Genomic DNA, 10,858 nt, shown 5'->3' with positions numbered 1-10,858 from the left:
GTGTCTGTCCGGTTTAAACTAGCATCTGCAGTTCCTCCCTAAACACCAGTAATATATTGCACAGTCAATGATTCCACAGCTATATTTGGGATCTGTGATTCGTTTCTGTGATTCAAGCATTTCAACAGAGTCTACCTCTTTGAATTTGCTCTGGAAGCTATACAACTACTTAGAAAGTACTGAAGGACATTACATAATTGGTTGTCTGTCCCAGACAAATCTCCCTGCTTGGTTATTACCAGCAAATAACACCCATAATTAGGGTGGCATGTGGTGCAGCTGGTAGAACCACTGCCTCACAATGCCCTAGACCCGGGTTCGATCCTGACCGCAGCTGGTATTTGTATGGAGTGTGCACGTTCTCCCTGCGATCGCATGGGGTTACTCCGGTGCCCCAGTTTCCTCCCAATAAATGTGAACTTGAACTTGAAAGACGTGCAGGTTTGTAAGTTAATTGGTCTCTGTAAAACAGACCCGCATGTGCAGGGAGTGGATGAGAAAGTGGGATAATGTAGACTGAGTGTGAACAGGTGATTGATGGTTGGCGTGGACTTGGTAGACAGAACAAATGGTTCCAGCTACTGTTCATAAGATCATAAGTGATAGGTAGCAGAATTAGGCCATTCGGCCCATTAAGTCTAATCTGCCATTCAATCATGATTGATCTATCTCTCCCTCCTAACCCTATTCTTCTGCCTTCTCTCCATACCCTCTGGCACCTGTACTAATCAAGAATCCCTCTATATCTGCCTTAAAAATATCCATTGACGGCCTCCACAGCTGTCTGTGGCAAAGAATTCCACAGATTCACCACCTTCTGACTAAAGAAATTCGTCCTCATCTCCTTCCTAAAAGAACGTCCTTTAATTCTGTGGCTATGACCTCTGGTTCTAGACTCTCCCACTAGTGGAAACATCCTCTCCACATCTACTCTATCCAAGCCTATCACTTTCCTGTACGTTTCAAATTAGGTCCCTCTTTATTCTTCTAAACTCCAGCGAGTGCAGGCCCAGTGCCGACAAACGTTTATCAAAATGTTAACCTACTAATTCCTGGGGTCATTCTTGTAAACATCCTCTGGACCCTCTGTAGAGTCAGCACATCCTTCCTCATATGTGGTGGTTCCATTCCCATTCCTACCTACAGTTCCCGCCCCTCGACTTCCAGTCCCTACCTCTAGTTCCCTCCCCTCTCAGTCTGAAGAAGGGTTCCGACCCGAAACATCACCCATCCATCCCTTTTCTCCAGAGATACTGCCTGACCCGCTGTTACTCCAGCACTTTCTGTTTATATGATGCAGTCTGGTAAATATGAGAGAAATGGCTGGAATTAGGCCATTCAGCCCATCAAGTCTACTCCGCCATTCAATCAAACATTCTGCTCCATCTTTGAACATTAGTTCCATTGGGATCAGTGAAAATGAATTGTGGAAGAAAAATATAAAAATATAATGCACAGCAACTGTGGCACTGGGACAGGGGTGGCATGGTGGCGCAGCAGTAGAGTTGCTGCCTAAATCGCACCCTTTGACCGCACGGGCTTTGTCCGGGATCTCCAGTTTCCTCCAACACTCCAGGTTTGTAGGTTAATTGGTTTCAGTAAGTTGTAAAATTGACCCTATTGTGTAGGATAGTGTTAGTGTATGGGCTAATCGCTGGTCGGCGCGGATCTATGGGCTGAAGGGTCTGTTTCCGCACTGCATCTCTGGTCTAAAGTCTAAAGCAACTGCTAAATTACACATAATTACAGTGACTAGGAATTAATTCATAGCCATGTAAAGGACCTTGATGGGGGATGTGGGGAGTGAGAAGGAATTCCTCCACATGCAGTTGGTTCTTGCTCAGTAATAACTTTAAATCCAGGGAGAATAGATTTCTTTAAAAGCAAAAGTAATGGAGAATGATGTAGTTAAGACCGGTGGGTGCAGATCAACCGTAATCTCTTTGAATGGGTCAGTGGGCTTAACATAGAACAGTAGAGTGCAGGAACAGGTCCTTTAGCCCACAATGTCCATGATGCAAGGTTAATCTCCTCTGCTTGATCCGTGATCCATATCCCTCCATTTCTTGCATACCCACGTCCCTCTCTAAATGCCTTGGTCTTGTAGGGCGGAATGCCTTGCCCCCTTCCCCAAAGTCAACGAGCGGGAATTCTAACCCAATTAGTGCGGGTGTCACGGGTTATGGGGAGACGGCAGGAGTTAACAGGGAAAGATAGATCAGCCATGATTGAACGAAGGAGTAGACTTGATGGGCTTCATTAACACCTCTTCCACAGCCAACAGTGGACCATTGTGGGCTCCATCTTTCTTGAATCATTGGTGCTGGCTGTGATTTGTTCTGTACCTTTTCATACCTCTTGTCTCCCTCTCCCCTAACTCTCGGTCTAAAGAAGGGTCTCAAGCCGAAACGTCATCTATATCTTTTCTCCAGAGGTGCTGCCTATCCCGCTGAGTTACTCCAGCATTTTGTGTCTGTCTTCGGTGTAAACCAGCATCTGCAGTTCCATTCTGCGCAAGGGAGAATATGGTGCTTGTCAGCCTTTCTGCTGCAAAAGAAACAAAGTGTTGGAGTAACTCAGCGGGTCATGCAGCATCCTTTTTTTGGAAACCGGCAGTTCCTTGCTTCTAGCGTTTCTCCTGCTATTGCCGAACAGGAAAAGGGCATGTGAGTGTGTGAAAGGGGCTGTATCTCTGCGGAGGTGATGTTAGATGAGACCAAGGTCTGACCTGTTCTGGCCACCATTACGTAGCCAGCCAAGTGGTGGTTATGTAGGCCCATTGCAGGGAGGGTGGAAACATTGTGGGGATGCTGATGGGACACTCTTGTGAAAGGGAGGAGGAAAGCTCTGGATTAATAAGACATAGGTGAACGGAAACTCAACGATACTTTAATGATTCAATGACACTACATTATCACGTGTACCAGGGCACAGAGGAAGTTCTCGCCTTTTGCAGACAACACACAAACCACTCAAAAATGTTGCTGCGTATCTGTTACCAACAAAGGTACAAAAGTGCTCATTAGGGTCATGTTGGACCCTCTTCAGTCTTGGAGTCCGCAGCCCCCTCCTCCTGACGGGTGCCTCGTTATTGGCAGCCCCCCCGCCCCCTCACCAGATCCTTCATTGTTCTTGGCGGCCCCTGCTGGGTCCCTCTTTGTTCTCTGCCACCACTCCACACTGGTTCTATCTTTGTTTGCCCCTCCTTCCCTCCACTGTGTCCCTCCCCATTCTACTGGTTACATCATCATTCTCACCCCCCTTCCTCTCCACCAGATCCATCTTTATTCTCGCCCCCCCCCCCCCCCCCCCCCCCCCCCACACCCCTCCCCCATTCACTTAGTTGTTCTTTCCCACTCCGTTCCGGGTCCCTCTCTTCATGGCACCACTTCCTCCTGCCCGCCTCTCCGCTGCCCTCGCTCTCAATGTCTAACTGAGCATGCTGCATGTGAAGCCTTGCGTCAATACAGGGGTTAACACAGGACCATCCGCTTACTCTCATTGCCATCGGCCGTTCCCAGCCAACTCCCCACCTCTGTGTATTTGCCAAAACCCCCAGCATTTCCTCCAGCCAACAAGGGGAATCACAACTCACAACCAAACACGGGCAGGGAAGGGAAACGTCGACTCGATGTTGACTGTCCTAGTCACTCATCGCTCCTGAACCAGACCAAAGAACAGGATGGGGGGGGGGGGGGGGGGTTAGGGGAGTGGAGTTAGGGAGTGGAGTTAGGGGAGTGGAGTTAGGGGTTGGTGGGACATTGAGGCAAAATAAACCGCTGAGTGATAGTCGGTCACAAATCTCCTGAGTACTGTAGCCTAGCACAAGAAAAACTGGAAATGCTTCACAAAGAACCATTTCCCTGAAATTCTTGTTATTAACGAGCCGGTCATAAAAAAAAAACTTGGACGCAATAAATGAAACACACCTGCAAAATAGGTCTATAAAATGGAACTGTTCAGCCAGCTAATAATCTGCTGTGAGAGGTCATTACAAGCCGTAGCAATACCCGTGGATTTCACCGAATACCTCTCCCTGTGATAGATACAAAACGCTGGTGTAACTCAGCAGGACAGGCAGCATCCCTGGAGACAGGAGTCAAGAGTGTTTTATTGTCATATGTCCCAGATAGAACAAAGAAATTCTTACTTGCAACAGCACAACAGAATATGTAAACATAGTACACTGTAAACTAATATAATAAACGAGAGAGAGAAAAAAGTTCAGTGTGTGTATATATATACATACAAATACGCACACAGCACATATATCATCTATCTATCTATCTATCTATCTATCTATCTATCTATCTATCTATCTATCTATCTATCTATCTATCTATCTATCTATCTATCTATCTATCTATCTATCTATCTATCTATCTATCTGTCTGTCTATCTGTCTGTCTATCTGTCTGTCTGTCTGTCTGTCTGTCTGTCTGTCTGTCTGTCTGTCTGTCTGTCTGTCTGTCTGTCTGTCTCTGTCTGTGTCTATCTATCTATCTATCTGTCTGTCTGTCTATCTATCTATCTATCTCTATCTATCTATCTATCTATCTATCTATCTATCTATCTATCTATCTATCTATCTGTCTATCTGTCTATCTGTCTGTCTCTATCTGTCTGTCTGTCTGTCTGTCTGTCTGTCTGTCTGTCTGTCTGTCTGTCTGTCTGTCTGTCTCTAAAACTCTGATCTTGTGCTCTTCCGGTTTGCGTGTTCTTTCTATTTGCACAAAAATGGTAAGCGATAGCTCACTCACCGTTCTCCTGTGCTGCGAGTGCACAAAGTTTCGTTCCCATCGGTGGTAAATTGTAAAAGTTAGCGAGGTTTAAAAATCTTAAAAACCGTGCGTGCGCAGATCGATCTCCTCTCCTGCCAGTCAGCGCTGTGCGAATTGGTCTCTTTTCCTGTCACTCCTCGGGATGGTCCACCCCTTCCTGCGCCATGGCGTCTTTACAGGAGCTGAGGGGCACTGTTGGTGGCCGGCAGAGGTATCCAACCGGACACAATTTTCGGAGGGACTGGAACCGGCCCGGCCCGGCTCGGCCCAGCGCAGGAGATGTTGCCAAACGGAAAGCGGAGAGTCTGATCGCGGCGGAGGAGAGCGTCCAGCGCCCGCTGTGAGTCTCAAACGCATCGTCATCGCGACACCCCGCAGCTCCAGCCTCTTCCCCTCCTGCCCCCCTCCCCCGTGGTACCCACCTCTCCTCCATGGCTCTTACCCATCTTTTCTCTGAGCTCTGAGTGTATATTATATATATATTATATACACACGTACATACAAAAAACAGACAATAATAGTGCCATAATTACAATAATAGTCTATGTTGTTCAGAGCTTATTTCATATTGTTGAGTTTAATAGCCTGATGGCTGTAGGGAAGAAGCAGTTCCTGAACCTGGACCTTACAGTTTTCAGGCTCCTGTGCCTTCTTTCCGATGGCAGAATGTATTCTCTCCAGAGGTACTGTCTGTCCCACTGAGTTACTCCAGTATTTTGTGTCTATCTTCGCTTTAAACCAGCATCTGCAGTTCCTTCTGATACACTTCTCTCTGTGTGGGAGACGTCAGTAGACAGGATTCAGACAGCAAGGACAATGGACAGGACACTTATTTCAGCCATTTTTAAATAGCGAAAGGCAGCACCAAATTGTCGACTCATGACGAAGATAGACACAAAAAGCTGGGGTATCTCAGCGGGACAGGTAGCAGCTCTGGAGAGAAGGAATGGGTGACGTTTCGGGTCGAGACCCTTCTTCAGACTCTAACCTCACCCCCTCTGAAAAACAATTTGTTTGCTCATGCCAACCAGCAAAGCAAAGCAAAAACATTTTATTTTTCCCCAATAGGTTTAACAATTATTCTTGGAACAGATATAAAAAAAATATTACGAGTCTTTGCATTTCAGGAAGCAGTGAAAATGCCAGAGTGGTTCACTTCTCTGAAAAACCACAAATAGCATTAGAATCATGCTCCAAATATAAATATGTGAATTAGGAAACACATGGTCTCTCAAGCCTGCTACATTATTTAATAAGATAATTGCGATCTTCATTCAACTAAACTAAAGTAAAGTAATGTAAACTAAATTAGACTAAACTAAACTAAACTAGCGTTGAGTTTAGTTTATTACATGTGTACTGAGGAAGAGAAAAGCCTTAACTAAACTAAACTAAACCATACTTAACTATATTAGACTACACTAAACTAAACTATTGTCACGTGTATCGAGATACACTAAAAAGCTTTCACTAAACTAAACTAAATTTAACTAAACTAAATTAAGCTAAAATCATTCCTTCTTGCTCCACTAACTTTTACTCCTTCCACCTTGCTTTTTAAAAATCAATCTGCTCATGCCCTTGAAATATTCAAAGACCAGTCAGCTGAAGGATCATTCATACGTGATTACAATCGAGCCATCCACAGTGTCCAGAGAATAAAGGGCCTGCCCCACTTGGGCGTCATTTGCATGTCACGCAGATGGCATGGGAAGATTTTGAACATCCCAAAATCCTGGGGCGCCGCGCGCAACCGCGCGTCACTGCCTACATCACCGCGCACCATGCGCACGTAATGCGCACCATGTGCCCGTAACGTGCACCATGTGTGCATCACGTGTATGTCACGACACGTGCGTTGTGCGTCGTGACGCGTAAATTATGTTGTGTAAATGACGCACAAATGGAGCCCAAGTGGGACAGCCCCTTAAGAAATGTTGCTGTAGGAGTAGAGATCTAAATGAGTGGAGCGATTGAGATGCGTGATTGTGGATCCACTTCTGTGACTAACACACAAAGTGTTGCCTGGGTTGGGCGCCATCTTGGATTTGAAGTCCAATGACCGCAGTAGAGCTGGGGTAAATTGAACAATACCCTAGGTGAGTAATGTGTAGGAAGGAACTGCAGGTACTGATTTACACCGCAGATAGACGGAGAATGCTGGAGTAACTCAGCGGGACAGGCAACATCTCTGGACAGGATTGGATGAACACTTCTTCAGACCATCTCAACCCAAAATGTCACCCATTCCTTCTCTTCAGAGAATCTCCCTGACCCGCTGAGTACGCTAGGTGAAGTATGACATTGGCTGCTGCTACACTACTGTTGCTTACCTCGGCAAAATGAAGGGGATGATTTGCATGAAATGAAGACACATTTTACATTTCAGAATCAGTAAACGAACCAAGATTAAATTGATCAGCAATTAAAAACAATTGTGTCCAGACTTTAAGACTCCAGTGGCTTTCCTATGTCACGATCTTTGTAGGTTTTACAGTCCGAGCTCTCCCCTCTGTTGTTGCAATCCAGCTGTTAGGAGACAGTCCCTTTCATTTTGAGTTCACACAGATGTTTCTTATGCATATTAGTATACCCCACACCAATCTCACTATCCTCCATCCCCTCCCCCTTCCCAGTTTCCATCCCCTCCCCCTTCCCAGTCCTCCTACCAGTCTTGCTGTCTCTGACTACATTTTATCTCTATAGACAATAGACAATAGGTGCAGGAGTAGGCCATTCGGCCCTTCGAGCCAGCACCACCATTCACTGTGATCATGGCTGATCATCCACAATCAGGTTGATATCACATTGAGTGCTTGCAGCAGCGAGTGCTATATCACATTATCACTGACATTGCGTGCTGCTGGAAGGTCATCAACTCGGTGAAAGATGCTCTTTGGTCTGCCTGAGCTTTGTTGACCACCCAGCGGAACGAGATGTCCGTCGGGGAATGTTGCCGATTGTCCCGCTGCAGACTGCAGGAGTACGTGCTGAGGGACGAACTGAAGCTCGGCGCAGTCAACGACAAGACACGGTGGGGAGGACCACAGTCTAGGGTCCTTCCGCTGTTGGACATGGGGGGCAGGGTGTGGTGGAGGTGCCCCTCAAAATAAGGGAAGGGATTCCATGCCAGTGGGCCACATGAGTGGCAAGGGTGGGGAATAAATGTGTGGAATTTGTGCAATGTGTGTAAAAAGTATTGAACATTTGTACAGCCTCTGAAAATGTCGGCTTAATATTTTGCACGGTTCATGTATTGTATATATTTATTACCTGAATAAAGTCTATTTTGAAATTAAAAAAAAAAAATCTGTTCTTATCAGTTTAATATCTGATACATTCCTTATCTAGGAACCATATATTAAATTGATTTTTGGAACAGGGAGATGGAATAGGGGCTTGCTCCATCCATTCCATGCATCGACCTGGTATTGCAGTGCCTCCAACAGCAACCCAAGAAAGAATTGATTATTAATGAAATTCTGGTTATGAGGGAAAATAAAAATCCAAATATTGTTAATTATTTATTAACCTCCCTTTTGGAGATTTTCAAAGTTGAAAAGAAAGGACCAAAATTCCTCCACACGCAAGCGTGTCTGCCTGCTGACCTCTCTCACTCTGTGTCTATGCGTGTGTGTGATCAAAGGTCACAGACCAAAGATCATAGAGCATAAAATGCTTTGCCTTCGTTTATTTCACCAGTGGATACTTTAAGGGGACAAGAGGAGGTGCTGCTCTCATTTCAATCCAAATGCAATGGAAACCTCCGGGCAGGAGAAAAAGCTCGCAGACAAATCGTTCAAAGTCACAATTGCCGGCTCTGCGAATGAAGTTGCCACAATCGGGGTGACGTCGGTCTGAAGAGAAGACAGTGGGGTTACTGATTGTGGATGATCAACCATGAACACAATGAATGGCAGTGCAGGCTCGAAGGGCCAAGTGGTCTTCTCCTGCACCTATTTTCTATGTTTAACATAAGACAGTCCCGCCATCCCGGGAATTAACCTTGTGAACCTACGCTGCACCCCCTCAATAGCAAGAATGTTCTCACAGTTCACACTGCCACCCAGCTTTGAGTCATCTGAAAATTTGCTAATGTTACTTTTAATCCTTGCATCTAAATCATTGATGTATATTGTAAATAGCTGCGGTCCCAGCACCAACTAGTCACTGCCTACAATTCTGATAAGGACCCATTAATCCCTACACTTTGTTTCCTGTCTGCCAATCACTTCTCTATCCATGTCAGCACTCTACCCCAATACCATGTGCCCTAATTTTGCACACTAATCTCCTATGTGGGACCTTATCAAATGCTTTCTGAAAGTCCAGGTACACTACATCACTGGCTCTCCGTTGTCCATTTTCCCAGTTACATCCTCAAAAAATTCCAGATTCTAAATTCTATAGAATTCTAAATCTATAGAACATTGGAAAATGATCATCAATGCGTCTACGATTTCTAGAGCCACATCCTTAAGTACCCTGGGATGCAGACTATCAGGCCTTGGGAATTTATCAACTTTCAGTCCCATCAGTCTACCCAACACCATTTCCTGCCTAATGTGAATTTCCCTCAGTTCCTCCGTCACACTAGGTCCTCTGGCCACTAGTACATCTGGGAGATTGTGTCTTTCTTAGAAGTGAAGTCAGATCCATAGTTCCTGTTCAACTCATCTGCCATTTCATTGTCACCCCATAATAATGTTTTCTGTTTCTGACTTCAAGGGACCCACATTCAACTTAATTATCTTTTTCCTCTTCACACATGTACCTCATCTTTTCTCCCCGTATTGTCTTTTTAGTTATCTCTTGTGCTCTGTAAAAGTTTCCCAATCCTCTGGCTTCCCGCTCATCTTTGCTATGTTATACTTCTTCTCTATTATTTTTATACTGTTCTTGACTTTCCTTGCCAGCCACGGTTGCTTCTTACTCCCCTAAGAATCTTTCTTCCTCATTGGAATGAACTGATCCTTCACCTTCTGTATTATTTGCAGAAATACCTGCCATTATTATTCCACTGTCACCCCTGCGAGAGACTCTTTCCAGTAAACTTTGGTCAGCTCCTCCCTCATGCCTCCATTGTCCCCTTTGCTCAAATGTAATACTGACCCTTCCGATTTTCCCTTCTCCCTCTCAAATTGTAGATTAAAACTTATCATTTTATGGTCACTTCCTCCTAATGGCTCCTTTACCTTGAGTTCCCTTATCAAATCCGGGTTCATTACACAACACTAAATCCAGAATTGCCTTCTCCCTGGTAGACCAGTACAAGCTGCTCTAAGAATCCATCTCGGAGGCACTTCACAAACTCCCTTTCTTGGGGTCCAGTACCAACCTGATTTTCCCAGTCTACCTGCATGTTGAAATCTCCCATAACCACCGTAGCATTACCTTTGCGACATGTCATTGTTAACTCTTGATTCAACTTACACCCTACGCACAGGTCCCTGTACGTAAGTATGAACAAATGCATAAGAAGCAGGAATTAGATTCTCTATCCTATTCTGACTTCATGGCTGATCTGATTTTTAACCTTATCTCTGTATTCCCATCTTCACTGTTCTTTCATCTTTTTACATTTCAGGAATTTGTCTCTCTGCCTTAACAACATGCAAATGGTCTGCTTCCACCATTGTTTGAAGAAGAGAGATCCAAGGACTCACAACCTGCTCAGAGAAAATAAATGCTTCATCTATGATTTCAATGCCTCACCCCTTATTTCTGAATAATATCTCAGAATTCTCAAATCTCCAATTAAAAGAAACATCCAAAGACAGACACAACAATCTGGAGTAACTCAGTGGGTCAGACAGCATCCCTGGAGAAAAGGAATAGGTGGCGTTTCAGGTTGAGACCCTTCTTCAGACTGAGAGTCAGGGGAAAGGGAAACGAGAGATATAGACATCGATATAGAGAGATATAGAACGAATGAACGAAAGATATGCAAAAAAGTGCCAATGATGAAGGAAACAGGCCAGTGCGAGCTGTGGGTGAGGTGAAAACGAGATACACACAATGAGACTCAACAAGACAACTTTGAAACTAATGCAATGACTTTGGTGGAGGAGGGACGG

At 45.0% G+C, this 10,858-nt stretch overlaps 1 non-coding gene across 1 annotated transcript; it reads left to right on the top strand.

Moving 5' to 3' along the window:
- The first annotated feature begins 8,061 nt into the window (after positions 1-8,061).
- On the top strand, positions 8,062-8,243 carry LOC129693480 (U2 spliceosomal RNA). Its single transcript, XR_008722886.1, has one exon. It is a non-coding gene; the product is annotated as a U2 spliceosomal RNA (small nuclear RNA).
- Positions 8,244-10,858: the final 2,615 nt, after the last annotated feature.

The sequence above is a fragment of the Leucoraja erinacea genome, chromosome 2 (assembly GCF_028641065.1).
Source record: "Leucoraja erinacea ecotype New England chromosome 2, Leri_hhj_1, whole genome shotgun sequence".
Classification (NCBI taxonomy): Eukaryota; Metazoa; Chordata; class Chondrichthyes; order Rajiformes; family Rajidae; genus Leucoraja; species Leucoraja erinaceus.
This window is presented reverse-complemented; position numbering and strand designations above follow the sequence as displayed.